The following is a 26660-nucleotide window of genomic DNA, read 5'->3' as shown; positions in this document are numbered from 1 at the left end:
CCCAGGGATGTAATGTTGGTTCATCATATGCAAATCATAAGTGTAATTCATCACATGAACAGAAATAAGGACAAAAATCACCTCATCATCTCAATAGACACAGATAAAGCCCTTGACAATATTTAGTACTCAATCATAATAAAATCACCACAGAAACCAGGGATAGAAGGAACTTACCTCAATATCATAATGCCTAAACATGACAAATCCAAATTCAACATTGTAGTGAATAGGGAAAAACTGAAGGCAATTTTTTTAAAATCTGGAGCAAGACAAGGATGTCCACTCTCACCACTCCTATTCAATACAGTAATAGAAATTCTAGCCAGAGCAATTGGTAAGAAAAAGAAATAAAAGGGATAAAAATAGGAAAGGAAGAAGTCAAATTATCACTGTTCACAGATGATATGATCCTATTCTTGGAAATTGCAAAATATTTTACCAAATGACTGATAGAGCTAATAAACAAATTCAGCAAAGTAGCAGGTTACAAAATCAATTTACAAAATTCTTCAGCTTTCCTATACACCAATGGTTAATGTGTAGAGAAAGAAATCTGGTAAATAATTCCATTCACAATAGTCTCAAAAATACCTAGGAATAAATCTAACCAAGGAGGTGAAAGATCTCTACAATTAAAACTATAGAACATGGAAGAAAAAATTGAAGAAGATATCAGAAGATGGAAAGACTTCCCACATTCATGGATAGGCAGAATTGATATTGTTAAAGTGGCCCTACTAACAAAAGCAATATGCAGAGTCAACATAATCCCCTTCAAAATATCAATGGCATTCTTCACAGAACTAAGAAAAAAAGTCCTAAAATTAATTTGGGAGAATAAAAGACCCAGAATAGTCAAAGCAATTCTAATCAAAAAAAGAGCAATGCAGGAGGCATCATAACACCTGACTTCAAACTATACTACAGAGCTACAATAACAAAAACTGCATGCCATTGGCATAAAAACAGACACACAGATCAATGGTACAGAATAGAAGTGACAAACCCACACAGGGATAGTCATCTGAGTCTTTACAAGTGTGTCAGAATCATACATTGGAGAAAAAAGTCTTTTTTAACAAATGGCTCTAGGAAAACTGGTTATCCATATGTAGAATAATGAAACTATCCTTATCTCTCATTTGCTCAAAAGTCAACTCAAAATGGATCAAAGACTTAGAAATTAGACCAGAAACTATGTAACTCCCAGAAGAAAAGGTAAGGTCAACATTCCAACACATAGGTGCAGGCAATGACTTTCTCAATAGAACCTCAGGAAGTAATATAATAGAAGTTCAGGAAATAATGCCCAGAGTTAATAAATGGAATGGGATCAAATTAAAAAGCTTCTGCACAGCAAAGGAAACAAGAATATGAAGAAATAACCTACAGAATGGGAGAAAAATCTTTGCTAGCTACTCTTCTGGCAGAGGATTAATATCCAGGACAAATAAGGAACTAAAAAAAATGTAACACTAAAAACTAACAACCCAATTAATAAATGGGTAAAAGAATTAAACAGTGCTCAAAAGAAGAAATACAATTGGCCAACAAATATATGGAAAAAAAGGCTCAACATCATTAGAAACTGGGGTTAGGAAAATCAAAACTACATCAAGATTTTATCTCACTCCATTTAGAATGGCAGCCATCAAGAATATAAATAATAATAAATGCTGGACAGAATATGGAAGAAAACATAGGTTTTTACATTTATAGGATTGTAATCTAGTAGAACCACACTGGAAAACAGCATAGAGATTCCTCAAAACACTAGGAATGGAATCACCATATGACCCAACTATACTGGTATTTATCCTAAAGAATTAAAGTCAGCATACCATAGCAATACATGCAAACCTGTGTTCATAGCAATACATGCAAACCTGTGTTCATAGCAGCACAATTCCCAAGAGCCCAACTAGAATCATTTTGTCAGTAGTTTAATGGATACAGGAAATGTATTATATACACAATGGAGTTCTACTCAGCCAAAAAGAAAAATGAAATCATGTCATTTGCAGGAAAATAAATGGAACTTGAGAACATTGGGGTAAGTGAAATAAGCCAAACCTAGAAAGTCAAGGGTTTTTTCTCTCATGCATGGAAGCTAGTGAGGATAAAGGAAAAGAAGGGTTTGAAGGGGATCTCATTAAAATTGTAGGGAGATCAGCAAAATAGATGAAAGGGACAAGGAGAGGGATGAAATTTGCCAAACTATATTGTGCACATGTACAAATATGTAATAACAAATCCCACCATTATGAATAATTATAATGCACCAATAAAAATATGAAATGTGAAATAAAACACAAGAGGAAAACAAGGAAGAAGAAAGCTGAATACAGCATCCTTTGTGCTCTCTAAGATCTGACAGAAGTTTACAGGGCCATGGCAGGGGAGGGGTTCATTTTATTTTCCCCCAATAGATTTTAAGCTCCCGGATGGCAGGAACCACCTTCAGTATCACTATATCATTCTTATCTTTACTCTTAACATTAGAACTCCATGAGGATGGGGACTTTGTCTTGTTCCCTGATGTGTTCTGAGCATTAGAAACAGTGCCTGGCATACAGAAGGTCCCTGCTGTCCTCAGTGACCATGGAATAATCATTACTAATGTTGATTGACATGTATGCTTCCTTCTTTTCAGTCATTACACCAAAGGCTTTGTAGTTGTTATTTCAACCATTTAAGGAAACTGGGAAACCAGGACATTAAAAGACAACAGAGCTGTGGTTCAGGCCTGGGCATTCTTTTTTTTTTTAACATTTATTTATTTATTTATTTTTTAACATTTATTCATGAGGGAACCCATGGTTAGGACACAAGCCAGCAGGTGGTCAGAGCCTCACCTCCGGCAGGGTGTGGGGAAGCATGAAAGGAAGGAGGTGCACCCAGGAACACCCATTCCTCTCCTAGAGACCCAGACACAGTCCCGGTGACTCAAACAGGTAGGGGTAACAAGAGATGAAGAGTGGCCAGAGTGAGGACCTGTGGGATGGGGCAGGTGCAGAACCCCCATCCACTCAGAAATCTCTTGGATCTCATTTGTCTTCCTCTTCAAGGACGTCTAAAAGGTCATGTGCAAATTTCTTCAAGTTGGCTTCTGGTTTCTCACTGTGTACCCCCAGGACGCAGGGCCCCTTGGGAAGGGCTGCTGCAGGGACACTCTCCGGGAGGTTCTCAGGGGCCTGGCTCTGAACGCAGAAGCTTCCGGGGCTTCTTGGGCTGCAGGAGCCGGCACCTTCCACAGATGCACATGTGCCCCATGTGCCCCGGAGGAGCGTGAGTGCTTAGGGCGTGAGCGCCTGCACGTGTCGCAGGTCTCTCTCTTTTAGGCCGAGGCGGAAGGCCAGGGTCAGCAGGGTCAAGCGGGATGGAAAGGGGTCCTTCAGGAAGTGGTCCTCCAGCATCATCGTCTGCTCCTTTGTGAAGAACAAAATACTCCACTCGGACGCGAATGGCTCCAGTAGCTCGCGAAGTTTTTTCATCTCCTCCCTGGGATCCAAGCCACCGAGCAGTCCTTCCAACTCAAACTCGGCAATGACATCTCTTTCCAACTCATCCAGCGCAGTCAACAAATCCATAGCAGCAGAGGCTCTGTTCAGAGGAGTGGGCCAGGCCTGGGCATTCTGACTTCAGCCTTGCCCACACTTCTTGCATTACACCACCCACAACCTCACGGTTCCTTGTTGGACTAGTGGTGAATAATTGTCCAGTGAGGAGACACAACTTCATACCAAATGTATGCCCCAGACTGCAGATACCAGAATGCACCTGGCATCTCTGATCTTAGAGGGCTCAGCCCTTTGACTCTCCGACACTGCCCAAAGGCTAATGAAGGCAAAGAGTTGGGCTTGGCCATGTGAGCAAGCCACCCTTAAACCCTGCCCAGCCAGGCAGCTAACAAGATCTTTATTGACAGGGAAATAAAGACATCAGAAAGAAATATGATCCTCTCTGCCCTGTCCTTAAGTGAAAAATGAGTTGGGGCAGAGAGATAAAGCATCACTTCTCCTTTCACAGATGCTTTCTGCAGTTTCCCTCGAGTGGAACGAAGGCAGCCAAGCCAACAGCAGGACCAGTGATTCAACTACCAGCAGGACAGGGTGCCAGAAACCTGACCAGTGGGGAGCAGAGGGAGGGAGCTACACAGCTCTCCATGGAGAAAGCCCAGAGGAACAAGGAGGGACATCCCTGTCTGTGCCAGCAATTGTGCTGAACACTTTCCATGTGAAATGCAAATGGGAATGTGGGTGGGGGGGATGTTATATTTGGTAACATGTAATAAGAAAAGTCTCCTGTTTTAATGATTACATTTAACTCATTTCAGTAAATACTGACAAGTCACCTACTCAGTGCCTAAGCCTTCATTAGGTATTTTTGTATCTACCTTATAGAATGAGGAGGAGGAGCAGGAGGAAGAGAAGAAGGGGGAGGAGGGAGAGGAGGAGGAAGGTGAGGAGGAGGAGCATGGGGAGGAGGAGGAGGGGGAGGAGGAAGAGGTAGAGAAGGAGGAGGGGGAGGAGGAGGAGGGGGAGGAGGAAAAGGTGGAGAAGGAGGAGGGGGGAGAAGGAGGAGGAGGAGAGGAAGAGGAAGGGGAGAATGGGGAGGAGGAGGAGGAACAGGGGGAGTAGGAGGAAGAAGAAGAAGAAAAAAGAAAGAAGAAGAAGACCAAATGTTGTGTAGATTCTACAGTTTACAATGTGCTTCTACCTCTGCTCAGTATGATTTGGTCCCAGATGACACCATGGATTAGGCACAGTAGGATTTGTTATTTATTATGCCTATTTCACAGTTGAGGAAACCAGAGTTCAGGGAACAGCCACCAACATCTAACATTGATTAAGTGCTCAACCCGTGCTGGGAACTGTGCAAGGAAATGGTACACATCATTTATTTCCACAACAGCCATATAAGTACAGTATTATCTCCATTGTACAGATAAGGAAATTAAAGCTTCAAGAGACAATGTCTGAATACAGTAGGTGACAAAGTGGGAATTTACACTAAAGAAGTCCTGTGTCCTTGTTCTGAAGTTCAAGGCAATCCCGTCATCAGAGGTTAAATAATTAGCCCAGGATCACACAGCTTTTTAGACAAAGCTCCATTCATACCCAGAGCTCTTCCCTCTATTCTTGCTGCCTAAAGAAGTTATATATTAATACTGGGAAAGTCCCTATTTTAGGGTCATCTATTATCTGCTACAGGAAACAAAACAAACATAACAAAGCAAGGTCAAAATTTGGACTTCACCCTATTAATAAAACCTCCAAGCATATAATATCGTTTGTGTTCAGCATAGACAAAATTCGTCTGTATGCCATCATGAGATCATTGGACTTCAGTATGCACTAATGAATGGCATGCTTAGGTAGTGGTAGTCGCTGTCTATAGCTCCCTAGGTGTTATTCACATCTCCTTCACCCTTTGCATTTAGACAGAGCCAATTGATTAGTTTTGGAAAATAAACTGTGAATGGAGGTGGCTTGTATTCCTTCTAAACAAGAACAGGAAAAATACATGTGAACTTTCTAAGTGCTCTTTTTTCCAAATATACTCCAGATGGTAAAATTTTGTCAGCCTGGGCTCCTGAGTTTCTCTAAAGAGAAAAGCTACTGCTGACTTGCACTAAATGCTTATTATGAGAAAAATAAATATGTATTGTACATTAAGCCACTGAAATTTGTGGTAAATTTGTTATTGCAGCATAACTTAGCCTATCCTAACTAATACAGTGGCATGATAGCATTTGAAGGCAGAACACAGCAAGGGAGATTAGGATATAAACTATGCCTTAATGATCCTGTCAAAGAAATATGAACATGAGAAATTGGAGGACCAGAAGAGAGAACAGATTCCCAAATTAGAGGGAGACAGAATTGGCCACCACTGAATCAGACAAGTGGGACAAGGCCAAAAAGAACCCTCAGTGCCACAGCCAGGGGTTAGGGATACAGCACACAAAAGTTTTATATTTAGAGATAAGGATTGGCTGGGTCATACCATCTGGGTTCCATCCTGTAGGCAGTGGTATTACTGTTGGATCTTGTATAAGAGAGTGACAGATTGAAGGTTCTGCTTTAGGAGAATACAAATGACAATGGTGTTGGGGTGGTTGGCATTTGGAGAAACTGAAGTCAGATATACAAGTTAGGAGCTTCTTTCCAAGGCAAATCTATAATGTTCTTAATACTCTAAGTTGGGTCTAACTCCCCTGGAGTTTACTGATATAATGATTTATGAGGTAAGAGATTAGTCTGAGGAAGACCACAGGAAATTCACTCCACAGGAGTGGGGTGTTGTTCCCAAAGGACAGATCCAGTTTTTTTTTTTCTAGAACTTTGCATACACATGTCCTTTGTGGCAGTCACATTAGGCTGGCCTGGAAAAACTGAGAGGAAAGGAAAAAACATTAGGGAGTGTCCCAGCCATTAACCTTACAAAGTCCTCTCGCAGGGACAAGGTGTCTTTGTTCCCAGGTTATAGCAATGTGCTTCGTTTATTTATTAACTTACCAACTACCTAAATCATTAATCATAAGTATTCACTGAGTACCTTTTAGATGTCAGAAACTACAGTACCTACCAGGAAAACAAAAAATGAGAACTTAGACATGATTCCTTAAATTCTGGACAGAGTTTCAGTCTAGTCAAAAAGTAGCAAAGGTATTTTTGTCACTTCTTAATGTCTAATCATTAAGAACAGGAATCCCAGGTTCTCTTAAGGAGAGGGCATGATCTAGGTTGTTGGATAAAGAGGGATGTAACTGAAGAAGTGACAAGATGAAAACTAAAAGACATTTTAGGGTGTCAGGAAGATGCCTTCAGAGGCAAAGGCAAAAGACCATGCCGTATTTAAATCCTGAGACAGAAAGCTGTGACATCTCGAGTTCAGAAAGATGAGGAGAGAGCCAGGAAAGATAAAAGTGAAGAGGGAAAAATCCCTTAGCCATGACCTAGCCAGCCCCCTGAGAGCACCAGGAAGCCCCTGGATGGCTTCATGCAGTGATTTAAATCAAGGTGTTGATGTCAGTCTAGCTGAAGCTGCAATTATCCAAGCAATGGATGATAATGGCTTGGGATGGGAAGGGGATGGTGAATCTGAATGCTGAGCATGAAAACTACAAGACCTGACAGGCTGGGAGTGGGAGAGAGAGGAACATAGGAGCCAAGGCGCCTTTGATTTTTCCAAGTCACAGAACTAGGTGGATGGCATCAGTGCTGGACAAAGACCTGCCAATGGAGAGGCAGCCAGGTGTGGGGAGGAGGAGGGTGATTGGTTTGGTTTGGAACACGTGGGAAGAACCCAGGCTGGGGCCATTGTTGCTATTGCCTGCTAGCCCTTTGACAAGGACACTTGAGGACCCCTTGTTTTTCAGGTGGTGTTGGGTCCTGTTCTCAGTGCCTTCCTAGAAGACTCAGGGTTTTAGAATGACTGGTTCCTTCCATATCCTCAATCAGTGGAGCTGGAACCACTCTGTCATGGCGTCATGGTGTCAGCAACATTTGCAATAGAGTTGTCCGAGCCACAGGATCTGACCCTTTCATCTTCTCTACTTTATTCTTTTTTATGCTTATTAAACCCCAGTTTGGCAGCTGACCTAAGATCCATAATAAGAACTTTTTACAGGAATAGATACACGAAGACCAAACAAAATTGGGAACTGGGGCATAGCTAATGGTTTGGGGTTTTCCACTGTTCATAGGAGAATCCCATCGACATCCCAGAAGAATATAGCATTTCAAGGTTCCATAAAAGGAGGCATTGTTTCTGGCTTAGGGGATCAAGGAAGAATTTCCTGGGAAACTTGTGCTTGAGTTGCCTCTAGGAGGATGTGACTTAGACAAGTGATGGGAAAGGAAGACAAGTCCTGGAGAAGGAAACAGCAATGGCAGATGCCGTAGAGAGGAAGGTGGGGGACATGTTTTCTCACCATATCTCCTCCAGAAGGTTCCCTGTCCTGAGCACAGAGCCCCAATCCATCCGTATTTGGTCAGAGTGTCTGCTACCAGGTACCAGGGGAAAGGTGTTAGACTGGGCATATGACCACAATGGACTAAAGTAAGAAGAGGTTGAAGACATGGAGGAAATGGAACTTAGAAAAGAACTTCGATTGCCTACCTGCTTTCTTCTCTTGCACACCCAGACTGTGCTCCATGTATAGAATAACCTACTCATTATCCCCTATACACATCCCCCCTCCCATCCTCCTACCCGTAGGTAATTAGGCTTCTCCTTTGTCCTTCCTCCTCCATTACCTCTGCCCAGTCTGGCATCTCCCCCAGGCTGCAGCACAAAGACTGGCTCCCTAATAGCCCTCCCTTGCTCACAGGCCAGAGATGACACCTCCCTTGCAGCGACTTCCTGGGGTGTCTCTCATTTGGTTCCTCTTTCTGTCTGAGCTTATATTCAATCTATTTAGAGTCATGCTTTGAGGGCTCCTTGAGCTACAGACTGACTAATACCTCCTCAGAGACCCAGAACAGCTGAGCACATAAGTGAAAACTCCACAAATGTTAAACAAATAAGGACCGAGCCTGAATCTAGAACTTCTGGGACCTCTTTCCCGTTCTGCCACTGAACTACAAAAACACACAGAGCAAATATAAAGCCAACCACACCCACAAACTACTTCAGAAACGAAACTCAGAGCAGCTAGGGGGTTATAGCCAAATTTGCTTTGTCTGGATTTTACAGCTATACCTATGGAACAAACTGCTTCCTGACACTATTTTGGTAGTTCCTCAAGGGCCCAATGTGCTCTGCTGAGAGGTGGAGGATAGATAACTGTAGCAGGAAAAGTCTTATTCTGTGCCCATTGGGCAGTCCATAGTGATGGCCAAATGCTACTGTGTGCTGTGCCTAGATATGCCCTGTGTACACATGTGCACATGTGTGCAGGAAAGTACAACTATGGTGATAGACATGTGCAGGACAGGGTATGGACACAGGCATATGTCATAGTCTTACAAGCTCAATCCCCTATTTTGGAAAATTTTGATCTTTGCTTATTCACAAGCTGAGAGAGTGGGAGACCCAGAAAGAGAGAAGGAAAGATCTATTCCCCAGTGGTAATCGTGTTACCAAAAACCACCAAGAGTCATCCTGTTTATCTTTCTCATTTATCCAAACCCCAAACAGCCTTCTGCAGCGAATCGCATTTCAGCAAGGCAGATTATTCTGTCTGTAGCATAAACTTCTAGCTGCCTCTCTCTCAAGAGCAGCCTCTCTAGCTAAATATAAATCTCATTATAATAGCAACATTTGGAGAAGTAATGCTATTTGCCCTGATTTAGAGAAAACACAACATTGGCTCTGGCAAAGCTGATCTTTTTCCTTAGAAATTTATCAAAGGTGCATAATTCAGAGGCAATAAGAACACTCCTCTGGCAGTGTAGCACTGGTGTGTGTGTGTGTGTGTGTGTGTGTTTGTATGTGTGTTTGTGTGTGTGTATGTGTGTATGTGTGTATGTGCTGTGGTATAGAGAGAGGTCCTGATGAATTATTCAGAACTTCTAATACCTCTTCCAGGGAATGGAGGTGGGCTCTCTCTTTTTTATTTCCTGACATGCAAGTAGTTTCTGGAGACCAATTCACAAAATTCATAGAGCTGAGAAAAATCAAATGGTTATTTTTTTTTTACTACACAATTGAGACTCTTCCAGTTTTACCCCTAAGGGAATATGAAAACAATCCAGGATTGAGTGCTGACCTCTGCATTTGAAATTTTGAGTGTTTTAGGTGTAGAGCAGGGGCAACTGGCTATTTCCTGAAGGAGGATACGGGGTTTCAATGGCTACAGCACCAGGGGAGAAGTGGGCAAGAATAACATGTGTTCCTCTCTTTGCCTGGCAGATCACTGCCTGTCTGAGCCCATTCCATGTTTAGCCCTGGGAAAAGGAAGACAGAATTTGTAACTGATAGATAAATAAATAACCTTGTGGCCATATTCTAAAGCATAATTTGCTGCAAACTGGACCCAGTAAGGCATTGTGTTGAGATAACAAACTCTGGAATCAGACTTGCTAAACTCAAATCCCAGTTCTACTTCTTACAAGCTAAGTGAGCTTGGGATAGTTATGTAGCCTCCCTGTGTCTTAGTTTCCTCGTTTATAAACTAAGTTGATAGGATTGTTTTGAGGATTAAATGAGTTAATACATAGAAAGAATTTAGAACAGTATCTGGTATACTGCGTATTAGTGTCAACTACCGTGTTATCATTGTTCTGTGTGGTATCAGTGAAACTCTCCATGGGGGCCTCTTTCTGGCCCACATTCTTGTGAAAATCACAATACAAGAGAGGATCCAATTTGTATGATTACGAATTACATGGGTTCCAAAAGTGCTGCAAAGGGTTCAGGGCATGATGGTAGGAGATAATACATCTGACCATTCATGGTCTAGGATTTCTCTGGATCCAAGTCAAAGACGTGCTGAATTCATTTTATAAAATTGGCTCTTTGTTTCTGACCATGAAATTGTCAGGTCCAATTTTACCATCCATGTGATTTATACAAGTCACTACTCCTCTGTGAACCTCAGTTTCTCCATTTCTACAATGTGGAAGGTGGCACCAATGGCCTCTGAAGAATCACCTGACTCCAAACTGTCCATCTGCCATCCTGGTCTTGTATACAGGCTTTATGTGATAATTGAACTTTAGCCTGGGGAGTCACCCCTGACCCAGGACTCAGACTGGAGTGGGGTCAGTCAATGACTTTTGATTAGTTGGCATCTCAGTCTTAGTGTGGTGAACAGAATTATCACAAGCAGGAGGATCCTGCCTGATTCTTCCACTTGGAGTATCATTGTGAGACTAGACCAATAACAAAGACCAATCAAGATGAATTAACTAGTTTCTGGGGGTAGTCACAATTGCCTCCAGAGGGCTGGTGGTTCTCAACCTTCTTCATTACATGGCTTTCTAAGAGCTCCTTGGAGATCTGTATTCTGCTCATCTCTTCTTCCTGAGGACACTGCTCCTAATGCATGACCTGCCATTCCCAAAAGCCTTTACAACTCTGTACTGAGTGTCTTTGTCAAGTCAGGGGCTAGTAACCACTCAGAGAAAACAGGGGCCAGCCCAGCTTCTTCCTGGGTCTCCATCTCCATGAAGCTACTGGTTTCTCCTCCCTTACAATCACAGGGTGGGATTTGAGAAACTCCATGATCAACTGCAGTAGGAGCACTCCTGTCTTGATAAGGCAAGAGAGTTGAATCTGTTCCCAGCTGAGAATGAGTATTCAAAAAATCCTCAAATAAGGATTGAACGCCTACCACATACTAATGTAATCTTTAAGCACAGACTAGTACTAGAAGTTGTAGGAGACATTTTACACTTTTTCTCTCTTTAATATTTACAATGACCTTCTGAAAGAGTTACTAGTTCCATCAACATTTTCCAACAGGAAAAACTGAAACCCTAGAACTTGAAGAACATTCTGGTAAGTAACATAACCAGGACTTGACCCAGAAATTAGAAGTATAGTAGGAAATATGAAAATACAATAGGGTTGGCCCCTGCCTCTTATAGTGAATTTTCTGGTAGAGAAACAGTTTGTGGGCTCCACCTTGCTTTGTCTTGTGCTGCCATTCAGTGTTTAAGTACCCAAAGAGAGACAAGACAAGATACTATGCAGATGATAAGATGTAAGAGTTAGCTCACTGTGACTGACCGAAGGGAGGAAAGCTTGAATGGGTTTCCATTCAGGCACTGGAGGAGAGGGAGGGATCCTGTAGACAGGTGAGACCAAAACAGTGAGGAAAATGGTACCCAATCACACCATTCAAGATTCTTTTCCTTTCTAGCTATCCTCATCTAAACATGCCAAGCTGGTTGATGAACAAGGAAAATATTGCTTGGGTGTTCAGTCACATTCAGAGATGTACTGGCCTGGAGACTTGGGGGCTACCTGTAGGAACATACCCCAGGAGAGTAATCTTAATGGTAGGTGGCAAGGCTCAAATCCAAGTCAAATTAGCTGTTCCTAAGAGACAGCTCCTTACATATTCTCACCAAATGCCATTAGTGGTAGAAAATATGAAGAGACACTACCATTACACTCATCTGGTTTTGTCTATGCTCATATTGTTCTAAAACATGTCTGTGTTTATTTTAATCTGCTTATTTATTAATTCCACAGATGTTTGTTGGGTTTCTACTCTGTCTTAGGAATTATTCTGGTCACTAAGAAAAAAAAGGAGTAGACAAAATCAACACAGTCCCTGTCCTTAAACATTATATTCCATTGCTTCTTCCACATCTTGGTGGAACCTGGTTCCATGGAGATACACATCACCCATCTTGGCTTTCAGTACCCTCAGCGCATTGCCCACGGGAGTCCTGCAGAGCATGCTTGTCCTAGGTGAGGAGCAGAGTCCTCGGGAGAGACCCCTGACATGCCATGGGAACAGGAAGGACTTCCCTACTTTATGAATTTTTCTAACAAATATTTTAATAATCTTCCAAATCTGCCCATCAGTAAGAGTCTAACTCTCTTCCTTTCCCATTATCAACAGCCCCTAGGAAAAAATAAATCCTGTTCCTATGATGTCTCATTGTCCACATTTAACATCTCTATTGGCCATGATGCTTTGGCTGCCCATAACAATAAATCTAACCCCAAGTGATTTGAGCGTGAGTACCTCATTTTTTTTAATCTCATTTAAAGTGGGATGTGTAGTGGATGGTTAGCAGGTGTCCAAACAAGCATCACGTGCCCATATTACTTCTGCCTTTCTCTCTGTCACACTCAGCATGTTATCTTGCTCTCCAGGCCAGCTCCTTTCAATCCCCAAGAAGACTAATGCATTTTTAACTGCCACACACAAGTATCAGCAGGATAATGACGAGCCTGTTTTCCTGTAGTGCCTTTTGTTTGGCTGGTTGTTTTCGGAGCAAAAAACCGTTACCCAGAAGTCCCCTCTATGGAATTCCATCATATCTCCTTATCAGAACTGAGTCATGTGACTTCCCAAAACCAGTCCCTGACAAGGTGACTAGGCTCACTGGGATTGGCTGCCCTGTGCTTTGTGAGAAGCTGGGACCTCTTCAACTAAGAAGGATTTATAAGCAGGGAAGAAAAGAGAAATGAGAAATGCCTGCCAGGTAGACAACAAAGAGTACCCACCCCACGGTTGAATATGTTGAACTCTACGACAGAACTGCCTGATATTATGGGAAATGAAAGCCACAGGCACTGGTTGCTTGCTACATGCCGGACACTGTCCCAGATACCACAAAACATTTATTTCCATTCATTCTAACCCTGAGCTTTCCTTAAAACCTATCTCATGATCTGAAGTTATTTTTCCTGCTGATTTGCTGCTTTGCCTCCAAGTTCTAGGAGGGCAGCAATCTCATTACTCTTGTTTGCTGTTCCAACATCTAGCACAGAACATGGCACACCATGAGCGCTCAAGGAATATTTTTGAAGAAATAAATAAATGAATTTCTTCTAACATGCAAAAATTTTCCCTCTTAATCTACAGGCATTCTTCCTATTTTCTTTTAGGCAAACTGGACACTAGAGATTAGGTGACTTGCTGAAAGTTGCTTGGGGAATAGGTGGCAAAGTCCAATTTTAAGGCGACTCTCCCAGTTTCCAGTCCTTCCTTTGTCCCCAATGCTGTGACTCCTGTCCATGTGTGAAAACAGCCTTTGACTGAAGGAGAGTCCTCTTCCCTGGACAGTTTTGAGCCCTTCAGCCACTAACTCTAGCCATGCTCTCAGTCACCTCTGCTTCTTCTCTTCTCCTGTTCTGGAACCTTCTCTACTCCCCTGGGCCAAGCAGACCCTTACACATATTCATCCATGCCCTAAGTTCAGTTCAAGTTCCTCCCACTTCCTGACATCATCACCATCTATTCTCACCTCTGTTTTCCCATCTTCTATCTCTAGCTTAACTGATCTCCCAGGGAGAATGCAAATCCTCAACTACCCCAATTCTTGGGAGACAACACTGAATAATGGAGAAGCCTCCAATTCTACAGCCAGACCATCTGTGTGCAAGTCCTAGCTCCTCCTCTTGCTGATGGTGTGATCTTGGACAAGATTCTTCACTTCTTTGGGCCTCCATTTCCTATGTGTAAAACGGGGATAGTCATGACATGTACATCTTAGGGTTGCTGTGAAAACTGAGTTAACATCTGGAAAAGACTTAATTCAAAGCAAATATTAAGAGCTATGAGAATGTCAACCACTGTTTTTCATTTTTCTTCTTTTCTTTCTCCAGTACTTCCAGACACGGAGAGGATGTTGAAGACATTCCTGTTAATGCAAATTCGCTCTCTGCCTGATTCCTCCGTGAATGCTTCTGCCCTACTAGGCTGCAGATTCCAAAGACAGGCATTGCTTGTGCTTTCCCCTTCCTCTGTACCCTTGCACGGTCTACCACAGTAATAAGAACTCGACAGGTACTTTATAAATCCTTATGGAAATGAACCAACCAAAAAGGCCTTGGGGAAACTTTTCATTTGCATTTCTGACCTTCCTTTCCTCTCGGCTTTAACCTGGCTTCTCTTCTTCCTTCCTGAAATCGGATTAAGCCCCAAGGAGGATAAACTGATAGTGTTTCAAGTCATTTTCTTAATGGATGAGAATTGACTGTAATCCTTTTGTTTCTTGGCTACTGGCAGTTTGGTCAGGCAGGTGACTGAGATGAAGATTTTAATCACTCCCGAAATGTGGTATTGGCTTACAAAATGTCAGCCCTGCACTGCACTGCAGAGTCATTTACGATGGCATTGTTGCTGAGGGAAAGGGTCCCAAGAAATCTTAATTGGCCTTCAGCTAATTTCAGGAACCAGACCTTCCTTGTAATTTGCTGCAAAACTGGTACAAATCTCTGAAATAAGATCAGTCATGGGACACTGCAGTGAGAACAGTATAGAACCTGGCTCCAGGCCAGGTTTGTGCACCACAGATTCGTCCAGGAAACTGGGACCAGACTCGGCCTCCAAAACACTTGTTCTTGGCAGGAATGGTTCTTTTTAGGCCCCAACTTTTAAAAACCCTGGGAAGAGGTACTCCCAAGAAGCTTCTCAGCTGCCCTTTGATCTACACTCACATGACCCTGGTGATTGAGTAAAACAGGATAGTTGATTAACTTGGGGAAGGAGGCTCTGTTCCCCACAAAAGCGAGTCTGAAATCTAAACTAAAAAAACAAGAACATTTTAGCCGAGGCCACCCTAGGTGGCACCTGGGCTTACACACACAGTAAGACCTCATTAACTTAGAACACAGATAGCAAATGCATTTCATTTCTCATGACATTTCTGATCCATTATAGTGGCTGCTGAGAACGCTGTGTTCAGAGGGATCCTCCTGCTGCATCTCAGCTCAACAAGAAAGAAAGCTGTGATTATCCAGCAAGTCTGCTGTGGTAGAGGTATAAGAAGTGAAACCCACATACCAAGTGTTTGCCACTTGGAATAATGGGGGAGGGAGGCAAATTTCTGTCTGAAATGCTGAAAAATTTATAAAGCTCTGTTGTGTTAATTTTTTCAATTACTGTTTTCCATCACAAACAGAAACATAAATCATAAATGTAAATGTCCAAAGTTTGAGAACCTATTGCAAAGTTTCCAACCAGTGGACTCTCTCATTCTGTATTTCCTTGTCACGAGAGCCCATTGACAGGTTTGTCATGAGGGACAGGGATCTATATTGAGCATCCGTTCTATGGTAATGAAGGAAAGAGAACTAAATTCCCAGGGCTGCTCATGGCTAACTCCCCCGTGAGCGGAAGTGCCTTGGTGGACCTAAACATGCACTACCTATTTCCGTGAGTGGGTTCAGACAGACCCTAAAAAGAGAACTCTTACTCATTCTCACCATCTGGAAGAATCAGCTAGTGAGTAACTAACCTGTTCCCCAGAGTTTGAGATCTGCATCACTCGAGGGAACCTGGGGATTGAGCAGAAGTCTCTCATCAAAGGCACCTCTGGCCTCCCCACTGATGACAGTCATTTGGCAAATCTACCCCTCCACTGTCATAATGACAGCTTAAATGGTGCCTGGAGATATTCTCCCTTTCCTGAGTACAGGATAAGGAGAAGCAACACAGCAAGAGACAGCTCTTTGCATATTTTGTGGGATTCTGTAGTCTAATGGAGGACACCCTGATTCAGGAGAGAAGGAGGTTTCTATGCACGTCTGAACCTGGAGTGCCAGAGACTGTCAGGAGCCCCAGAATAAAGAAAGTGCAAAGATTTCTAAAGACATTTCTCTCTTGGAAGAGGATAGCCCCTATGGGTTCCAGTGGAAGTCAAGAAATGTTTTCTGTACAGCAACCACCATCAGGTCCACATTTTGTCTCATCAGCTCCCTTTTCCAGTGGCTAATACAAGACTTCAGCATCACCAGGAAAGACATTTGGAAGAAATCAACAGAATTGGGCTAGCCATTGCTCACAAAAGTCATTGTCCTCCTGTCTCCGTCCCCATTTGGACATCAATAGCTGTAGAATCATCCCTGGTTTCTAACAAACTTTTGATGAGAATCTGAACAACAATTTTTTCTGTTCACCTTCTCATGAAATTCTCTAAGGTCGAAAGAAAAGGACTACAGTTAGTTAGAAATTAAGAAAAACTCACTTAACTTACCCAAATACACTGGGTTGCTTTGGTATTGTGATTCTCAGTTTGTAAACTGGAATTTGTTCCTACCATCTGTGTCACAGAATGGGCCATGTGAAATTCCTCCAATCTCGCTGGCAGTCTGGCTTCAGGGGCACCAGCAGATTGATTGTAAGCTCACTGAGAACAGAGGTCGATGCTGTTCTGTTAGACAAACATGTATTCACTTAACAGATATTTATTGAATGTCTACAGTGGTTGTACACCAGCACACACAATCTCAAAGTGAATACAACAGATGGATGTTTCCCTTCACAGATCTGATGATCTAGCTGGGGAGAGATGGATTATAAGCAAGCAACTCAATCAATAAACAAAATCCTCACAGGTAGTGACAAATCTATATTGTACTATGGGGGAAAAAAACACAGGGTTAGAAAATAAAAGCAGTAAGAGGGATCCCTTCCGATGGATGGTTCAGGGAAGAGCTGAGACCTACATGACAAGGAGTCAGCCATCATTTCTAGCAGAAGAGATGGTGAATACAAGGTGCCAAATATGGGAAATCTTGACATATGTTAGAAACAGAAAGAAGGCTACCATAACTAGAACTTGATAAGTGAGAGCGAGGAAAGTCAGAAGAGGAGACTGGTGGAATAGGGAGGAGCTAGATCATGTTGTATAGTCTAGGTTTTATTCTAAGTTCAATGAGAAACCATTGGAAGTTTTTAAGTAAGAAAGTGGCATGATTTGATTTGTATTTTAAAAGCTTACTCTGGCTTCTATTTGTGAAATGGATGATAGAAGGTAATAATAGGTACATCTTATGTACATTCTCATACTGCATCGGTGGAGAGAGTATAAAAGGAAAAAAAGAGCTGGCTTTATTCAATGGGTATAGCGTATGCTATTATAACAAAAATATCCTAAAATACAATGCAGTATTTCAAAGAAGAAAGAAGTTGATTGCTGTCTTGAATAAGTTCATAGGTGACCCATCCAGGCCCTGCCCTATAACATCAGCAAGGACACAGGCCACAGACTTGACACAATCATGACCAAACTGTGGCTTCCATCTCTGGATCGCAGGCAAAACCTCTACTCTTGCCATTTTCCATCCATGAAGAAGGGGGCAAATGGAACATTTCTAGAAGCGTGCTGGCCAATGTCAAATGACTAACTCTCTGGGGAAAGAACTGATAATGAGCTGGTTTTCATGGTGTTGATATTTCTACCATGGCTGTTTCAAACTATCAGCTTGACCTCACTGAATTCAGAGTTGGAAAGAGATTTGTGCAGTAGTATCTCAAAGGTGACTATGAACTGGCTCCAGCATACCTCTGGCTCCAGAGCAGAAAACAAATCCCTGTATAGAAGCTCCTACTCTGAGCTCATCGCATATAGATGCAGATGAAGTAAAGCACACTCAAGAATACTAGGCCATAAAGTTTTGTGGAATCCATATATTGATTTATACAAAAGGGTCCAAAACTTTACTTAAATTCACAGAAAAGGAAACTTTTTAAAGACATGCCAGAGCACATGGAATATGTCAGGCAGTGAGATTACTCCATGTGAAACTGTAATGGTGGATACATGTCATTATACATTTGTCAAAAATCCATAGAATGTACAGCATAAGAAGTGAACCCTAATTTCAACTATGAACTTTAGTTAGTAATAATATGCCAGTATTTTTTCATCAGTTATAACAAGTGGAATATACTAAGAATAGAGGAAACTGAGAGGAATAAAGGAACATATTGGAACTCTTTGTACTTTCTGTTCAATTTTTAGTAATCTTTAATTTTAAAAGTATATTAACTAAGAACTTTTCTAGGTCTACATATGTGTATGTATGTAAATGTGAATGTGTGTGTCTGTGTACAGGTGTGTGTGTTGGTGTGTATGCATGTCTTTGGGTTCATGCCTGGGTGTTGGTTGAGGAGATAGAAATGATAGGAGACACCTCATAGATATGATGGCAGGAGACCTGATTGGCTTACTGTCCCACCCTGAACCTCCGACTTATCATACTGTGGGACTGAATGATGACTCTCCAAGGATGTTCATTTCCTAAACTCCAGAACCTATGAATATGCTTCTCATATGGCCAAGGGGACTTTGGATCTTCAGATGGATCTTCAGATTATCTTGGATTATTCTGAAAGAATCAATGTAATCATGAGGACCCTTATTAAACAAAATGAGGGAAGCACAGGGATGAAGATGGAGATAGAAAGGTATTACACCACTGGCTTAGAGTACGGAGGGTAGCCATGAGCCAAAGTATGCAGGCAGCCTCTAGATGCTCGAAAGGCAAGGAAACTGGTTCTCCCCTAGAACAGCCAGAAGGAATTCGGCCTGCTAACCCACTGTGGGACCTCTGACCTCAAGAACAGTGAAAGAATAAATTTGCATTGTTGTAAGCTATTAAGTCTGTGGTAATCTGTGGCAGCAATTTGTGACAACACAATGGGACGTTAATACATAGACCTTCAACCTGGAAAGCTGCTCTCTCTTCTGCTTGTCCTTTTCTTCCTTCATTTCTCTTATTTTCCAATATTTTTTTTTAGTATCTACCTTCTATTGCATAAGAAACCACCCAGTCACATAAAGTTGGTGCCTTCTAGTTATAAAACTCATGAATTAATTTCTTGCCCTTGACCTGGCCTCCTGATCTAAGTTCTTTATGGGGCTCCAGTTTCTAAGACTTCCTGCTGGTAAACAGATACCTCAACTTCTTTTAATGTAGGGTATCAACCCAAACTAACATCAGATGCGAAGCTGTATGGTGGGGAATCATGAAATATACAGCTCTGAGTGGGGGTCAAAGGGAGACTGTGACTGCATCTGAACAGCGAGCATGTGGAACTCATAAAGGAAACCTGGGATCTGGTCTTTGTACAGGCCTGTTGAGTTCATAAAGCGGAAAACTGCTCCCATATCACAGACCACACCCCTAAACCAGCCATCATCTCAGACAGGCAATGTCCTAGGTCATAAGGGGACTAGCAGTAAATTACAAACAGATTAGGTCCTAAGGTGGAAAAATACCTCAATCCATGTCTCCTTTTAAAGGTGGATCATAAAATCTAAAAGTATCCCCAAAAATGAGTTGCAAAGAAACAGAAAACCAATAGTTCAACGTCTCTTTAGAGCTGGGTAAATTGTTTCTCCTCCCAGCCCTCAATTTCTTAAAAACATGGACAGTAAATGACTGATTCAAGTTTTGGCATCATAAGTTCAACAAGGATGGCACATCTGTTTTTAACTCCGGATGTTTCAGAATGCAGTGAGTTGAAATAATCACACCAACTTTCTAAATTTTAATATTGAATCACTTCATTCTTTGTTCTCTCTGTCCCTGAGCTTTCTTCATCTAATCAACAAGTTTTCTGAAATCATTTAATCAAGGAAACACACACACACACACACACAAAATTGGGAGGAATGCTGCACCAGTGAGGTGACATGTGACAGGTGACAATATCTGCAGTATAATTCAGCCCTTCCCACCTTCATCTCTCTTTGCTTTCTTTCCACGAAGCTGGGAAATGCCAAGTGTCAAATATTTCCATTTACTTAAGCCCCGTGAAATGGAGCTTTTATTTCTCAGAGAGAACACTGAGCAGGAGGCTCTGGAGAAAGCTCCATTTACACGTCCCAGGATGATTTTCATGCAGGAGAGCAGAAGAGGAGAAGGAGGCCACCAATTAAAGCGGACCCTCAGGCGCCAGCAGCTCATTACAGGCATATGTTAAACTGAAACTGCTCAGGAACCCTCCACTGTGCTCACCTCAGAGTGACGGTCTGCCTCTTAGAATGAGCTCCAGGCTGATGACAGAAAAGTATTTCAGTGGTTCCAAATGACCAGTGCAGGTAACTGACATTCACCATTTCTGCAGGGGTTCCTTTAGGACTGCATCCACTGTCATAAATGGAAAATCTTACATTAGCTCAAATACAAGGAAATGCCCAAACTCATGCATCTCTAACCAAGACTGGCAGAATCCACTTGATAGGGAGAAAGGCAGACAATATATGGCATTGTAGTTCTACCAGCTTCTGAGAGACAAGCTGCATACAATGGCATTCTCAAGGTGCTCAGCTTCAGGCTCAAAGTACAACCCAGGGAAATGACTGGAAGAGACAGTTCACAGAAAAAACAAATATACTCAAGTAAAGCCATGTGGATAAAAGTTGACCTCACTTGCAATCAAAGATGTTTAAGTTGATATAACAATAAGAAACATCTTATCTGTAAAGTTATACAAATATATCTTGTGTGTGTGTGTGTGTGTGTGTGTGTGTATATATATATATATATATATATATATATATATATATATATTTCTATCTACTTCAGTTCTAGTGAAGTTGGGATGTCATAAACATTTTCAATGTGTTAGAGACCATCAGTTGGTTCAACTATGTTAGAAAGAAGACCAGTCATTTACATCTAGAACGTTAAAAGTGAACCTTTTGAACTAGCCATACCACTTCTAAGAAGGCATTTAATACATGAAATCTTTAAAGCAGTATGTCTATAGCAGCAAAAAATTAAAACATTCTAAATAGCTGCTGGATAATTATAGTGCACTCACAGGATGGAATATTATGTAGCCTCTCAAGTGGTGATGAACATTACCTTCAAACATTGCAAAATACAGATATTTTCATGTTAAAATTTTTAAAAAAGGTTAAGATTTATATAAAGTCTGCTGAAAACTTGAGAGAAAGAAAAAAGCCTGGAAGGAATATAAACATCTTATAATGCAATTGGGCAGTAAGACTGCAGAAGATGCATTTGCTATTATTTTCATTTTCCAGTTTTTACAATGAACACACATCTCTTATAATCAGAAAAAAAATCACCTGTTTTAAAACATAAATAAAATGGAAAGTGCAAAGATAAGGTAGCCCATTTATGTCTCTACTTTGGGAAACAAACTCACATCATGTTCAATCCATTTGCAAATAAAACTCTAGTTTTCCTATGCAGATATTAAAAAATAAGAAGAGTAAGGCAGCTGAAATGCTCCTCTTTTGATGCCTGCAGAGCTATTAAAGAGAGGATTTGTGATAATCCTGTTGATACAACCCAGACAACCTTACCTATTCCAGAGCTCAACTTGAGCACAAAAAATGTCATAGAAAGACAAACAGCATGGGGTCACTTTGCAATTAAAAGAATTGCAGTAAACTGGCTGGGGGATGGACTCATTTATCTGTGTTTCCAAAGTTTCAATGACAGATTTCTTCAGAGGGTAAAAGAAGAAAGCACTGGAAGCTAATATCTGTTAATAAGTTGAGAAACACTAGAGCAGAGGAAAGGTCTCCTTTGCCCTTTTGGAAATGTTAGGGCAATAAAATTCCACAATAAAATGCTTTGGAATCTCTCAGAGTTGCATGTATCCTGGGACAAATTACAGTCCTAGCCATAGAACAATCCTTTGCAACAGTGTTGAGATTAGGAGTTTAGCTCATATCCAGTCCCAAACAATTTTGCCCATAGCAAATGAAAGAAAATTTACTTAAGAAGGTGTATTGGGAGGATTAGACTAATTCTAGATAGGGAAGAGGGGTGGGAGGGAAAGGGGGGAGGGGATTAGCAAGCATGGTGGAATGTAATGATCATCATTATACAAAATACATGTATGAAGATTTGAATTTGGTTCCAACATGGCTTATATACAAACAGAGATATGAAAAAGAATTGTAATGCAAAAAAAGAGTACATGTATAATGGCATTAATTGGCATGAACATACTTTATATACAGAGATATGAAAAATTGTGCTCTATATGTGTAATAAGGATTGTAATGCATTCCACTGTTGTTGTGTATTTAAAAAATAAATAACACACACACACACACACACACAAAGCATGCCAAAGAAGGTGTATTTTCAGGAGGTAGTTGTTATCTTCCTTTCAAGGTTCCTGATCCATTGAATCTGTGGACTTGAGACTTCTAATAAAATGTTTTGTCATTAAATATATACAGCAGTAAAAGAGAATATATAGTAGTCCCTCTGTATCTGTGGGGGATTGGTTCCAGGACCACTTAGGAAGCCAAAATCCAAGGATACTTAGGTCCCTTATATAAAATGCCATAGTATTTGCATATAACCTACACAAATCTCTTTTGAACTTTAAGTCCTCTCTGGATTACTTATAATACCTAATGCAATGTCAGTGCTATGAAAATAGTGCTATATTTTATTATTTAGGGAATAATAACCAAAAAAATAATACCAAAAAAAAGTCTGCACATGTTCATACAAATGGAAGTCTTTAAAAAATATGTTCAAACTGCAATTGTTTGAAGTGCCTGTGGGTATGAAGGGCAGACTGTAGTGTAGGAAGCAGCTAAAGAAAAATTCTGTATAAAGATGGCATTTCATCATGAAGTCCAAATAAACAAGAAATGTTATGAATAATGCCAAGCTTGGAACACAAGAACTGAGTTTCTGCACATAACTTGAGTTTGCTTCTCCTCTTTAAGACTGTTTCTATAATTACAAAAGGGAAACAGAAGGGGCAGAAAGGCAGGCAAATGGGACTGGATTTGCATTAGATGGGTCCTGAGTCCCATCGAATGGTTAATAATTGTTCTCAAACCCTAAGAGGATGGACATCTTCCTTCTAGAAACAATCCTGCTGAAACTGTAAACCACAGCAGAGATCCACTGTAGGTGTCCCTGTGGCTGAGTCTTCCTTCAGGTTGATGATGCTGCATGGGTCTCTCTGGAGACCATGATTTCAACCACACCCAAAACTTAATTGTTCAATCTGAAGCACTTGCCTAAGAAACCAGAATCAATTGCTCTGTCTCCCAGCAAACCTCAAACTGCACATTATTCAAAGAATGGTCCCTGAGCTCACAGCGGGTGTTCAGGCAAGCTCTGAGCTCTGAGGTGGGGGTGGGGGCAGGTCAGACTCAGTCTTGGATAGTCTCTCCTTCTGTGCACAGAGAAGAAAGCAGCTGACTGGGGACTCATGGCCCTGCCTGCTACATCAGCTGCTGCTACAGTGCTTAGCTATGTTCCCAAGCTATAAGGGCTAGTCAATATTTTGAATATAACCCCTGGCTCTGCATATTTAAATAATAATATAATAGCAAGAGCAAGTCATTACAGTTTGGGGGGAAAAAAAGCAATATTTAACTGAAATTCTTGAATTCTAATTTCAGTTCTGTTATTTGCTTGCTAAATAGATTAAATCGACCAAATTTCTCTGGAGCTTGGTTTTCTTTTCTAGAGAGCGTCTGAGCTTATTCAGAAGGATTTTTACTGTTTTGTTTTGCTTTGCTTTTTACTGTTTTGTTTTGCTTTAACCTGGCTTCAGGGTCTATGTAAACTTCATGAAATTGTGTGCAAAGTCCTGGGTGTCATTGTATTTTTTTTTCTTGCAGACGATCTGCAACTTTTATCAGTCTCAATAGGATCTATAATCCAAAAATCAATTAAAAGCCATTGCTTTAAAGCAGAGCCAGTGTTTACACACAGGAGGGGCTTAGTGGCTGCATGCTGTCTCAAACAATCATCTGGAAGCTGTGTTTACACAGCAAGAACACTCATTTCATTTACACCATATGATACAGATCAATACAAATAACAAAAATTTTCTAAAGATGCTATACCCCAGACTAAGAAAACGCTGTTTGTCCATGCTGTGAGTTGTTTGTCCATGTTTTTTTCCTCAACCAGTAATTGTATTATTAGGCTCATTCCTGACTCTGAGGTCTCTAAATGTTCCATCATTTCCATTTGGGATAATAAGAGATGGGAAAGATCCAAAGAATAGATGCTTCTTCAAGGAAGGCAAGCCCAGGAAGCCACAGGAGCATGCAGGGAACAAAGGTATGCTGCCAGCAAAGCCACCTGGCCAGGCAGATGGACACCTGTGCTGAATCTGGACCATTCCACAGCTGTCCTGATGGTACTTTTTAAAAATACAGCAACCTACTACCAACCTACTCTATTGGGGTGGTGGTAGAAATGAGGCATTGAATGAATTTTAAAAGGATGGTAACATACTTTGCCAGGGAGGAAAGTTTGATTAAATTTACATAATCACCAAGTTTTAAATATTGACAGTCTCCATTTCGGAATTGGAAATCATTCCTCCTGGAGGTGTGAACATCATTATTTGCAAGGAATAATCCACAGGAAAACACACAAAAGCAAGAAAATAATATTATCAAAACTCTGCTGGGTGCTGTGGAAATCAGCATTAAGTAAGCCATAGCAAATCATGAAATAAGAAATTTTGCCTCCACAGAGGCCTCCCTGGAGAACTGCATTAACTCAGAAAACTTAGTTATGAGAGAGCAATCCTTTCCTTGAAAGCATAAGTGTGCCAAAGACTATGTTTAAAATCCACACGGACTATTGTTCAGCCATAATGACCTCCCCTGAGAGTTTCCCAAGAGCTCATATGGTATCATTACATGACAAATATACAGAAATGCAGAAAGTCATTGGATGATGATGATTTGAGATGATCTTAGGATAATTAATAGGTGGGTAAACTCCCAGTGACCACCATATAAACAAAATCACCACCACAGCTGATAGGCACTCAGTGAAACATGACACCATAAACAATTTTGATGACCAAATGTTAGAAAAATGGTAGTAAATTATAGTATGCCCATAAACTAACTATGATGCTGCCAATGAAAATTATGCTCATGAAGACTATTTAAGGACAAAGGAAAGTTTATGATGTGCTAGATAAATAAAGAAAGATGCAAAATTGTATACAAATAAAGCCATATATGTAGAAATTAATAATCTCTCTAACAGAGATAACCAGGAATAACGTGTATCCAGCCTCTTTCTATAAAAGTAGATTTCATTTTCTTCATAATTCTGTGTTTTAAAAAAAGTAACTTAAAAATACTGTACCATCTAGGGTTCTCCAGAGAAACAGAACTATAGGAAGCATATATATTCATAGAAAATGTATATATTATAAAGTGGATTATATATTTATATAATCTATTTTTTAATAGATTTCACATATTTTATATATGTACATACATATGAACACATAAATATATATATTCTTTCATTCCATGTTCAAAGCCCTAAGAACCAGGGAAATTGATGGCATAACTCCCAGACCAAGTCTAAAGTCCTAAGAATCAGTAGTGATAATATCTGAGGGCAGGAGCAAATAGACATCTCAGCCCAGGAAGAGAAAACTCACCTTATCTTTTTGCTTTTGTTCCATTCAGACCCTCAACATTAGGAATATACTCACCTAATTGATAAGAGTAGATCTCCTTTATTCAGTCTACCAATTTAAATGCCAATCTCTTCTAGATACACACACACACACACACACACACTCACACACACACACACACACACACAGAGAGAGAGAGAGAGAGAGAGAGAGAGAGAGGGAGAGAGAGAATGTTTTACCAGCTACCTGGGCATCCCTTACCTCAGTCAAGTTGACACATAAAATTAATCATCACAAATACCATCTTTAAGATGCAAGTATTTAGAAATAAATAGTTCTTCCCCAAATAAAAAAGACACATACCTTTTCCCTAAGATGCTAATCAGCAACTTCTGATAAGCTTAAGGGAAGGGACATCAGTTCTACTGCAGGCAGGAGCTTAAAACTCCTTGCTAGTCTTCTCTCCAGATTTTTTCCCTTGGATGCTCTTGAGTCTAAGACAAAGCACAGCAGGTCACAAAGGCCCTTGTTCTGGTTCAATTATGGAACCCAGTGCTTCCTACCCATGACCTCCTAACAGTCCCTGAGGTAGAACATCATCTGTTGCTGATACTTGGAAGCTAGTTTGAAGTGGGATTGCATGTATGGGTCTAAGAATGGTAATGGTTTCAGAATCGAGATTCCATGCCCACCATCAGTGGTCAATGAACCTGACTCTGAGTATTCATCTGCCAGGAACATATTCTCCAAGTCAGGTTTCAGAAGAAAGGGCACAGGCTAAATCCTGGTAGAGTTCTAGTTTTAGCTGTTATGAGATATGTAGCCTTGGGCAGATGATTCAACTACTCTGACTTCCAATTTCCTCACTTGT

The 26660-nt window shown here is 41.0% G+C and overlaps 1 long non-coding RNA gene across 1 annotated transcript in view; it reads right to left on the bottom strand.

Moving 5' to 3' along the window:
• The window catches only part of LOC131424396 (uncharacterized), a 36519-nt gene extending 10235 nt beyond the window's left edge, over window positions 1-26284 (bottom strand). The window contains exons 1-2 of the long non-coding RNA XR_009227327.1: window positions 26153-26284; window positions 20389-20520 (exon numbers count right to left, since the gene is read on the bottom strand). This is a non-coding gene — a long non-coding RNA (uncharacterized LOC131424396). The remainder of the gene's footprint in view (window positions 1-20388; window positions 20521-26152) is intronic.
• Window positions 26285-26660: the final 376 nt, after the last annotated feature.

Source organism: Marmota monax, unplaced genomic scaffold (assembly GCF_021218885.2).
Source record: "Marmota monax isolate L192 unplaced genomic scaffold, Marmota_monax_Labrador192_F-V1.1 WCK01_AAM20220418_F8-fsc00004, whole genome shotgun sequence".
Classification (NCBI taxonomy): Eukaryota; Metazoa; Chordata; class Mammalia; order Rodentia; family Sciuridae; genus Marmota; species Marmota monax.
Note: the sequence above shows the minus strand (reverse complement) of the source record. Positions and strands in the feature narration are given on the sequence as shown.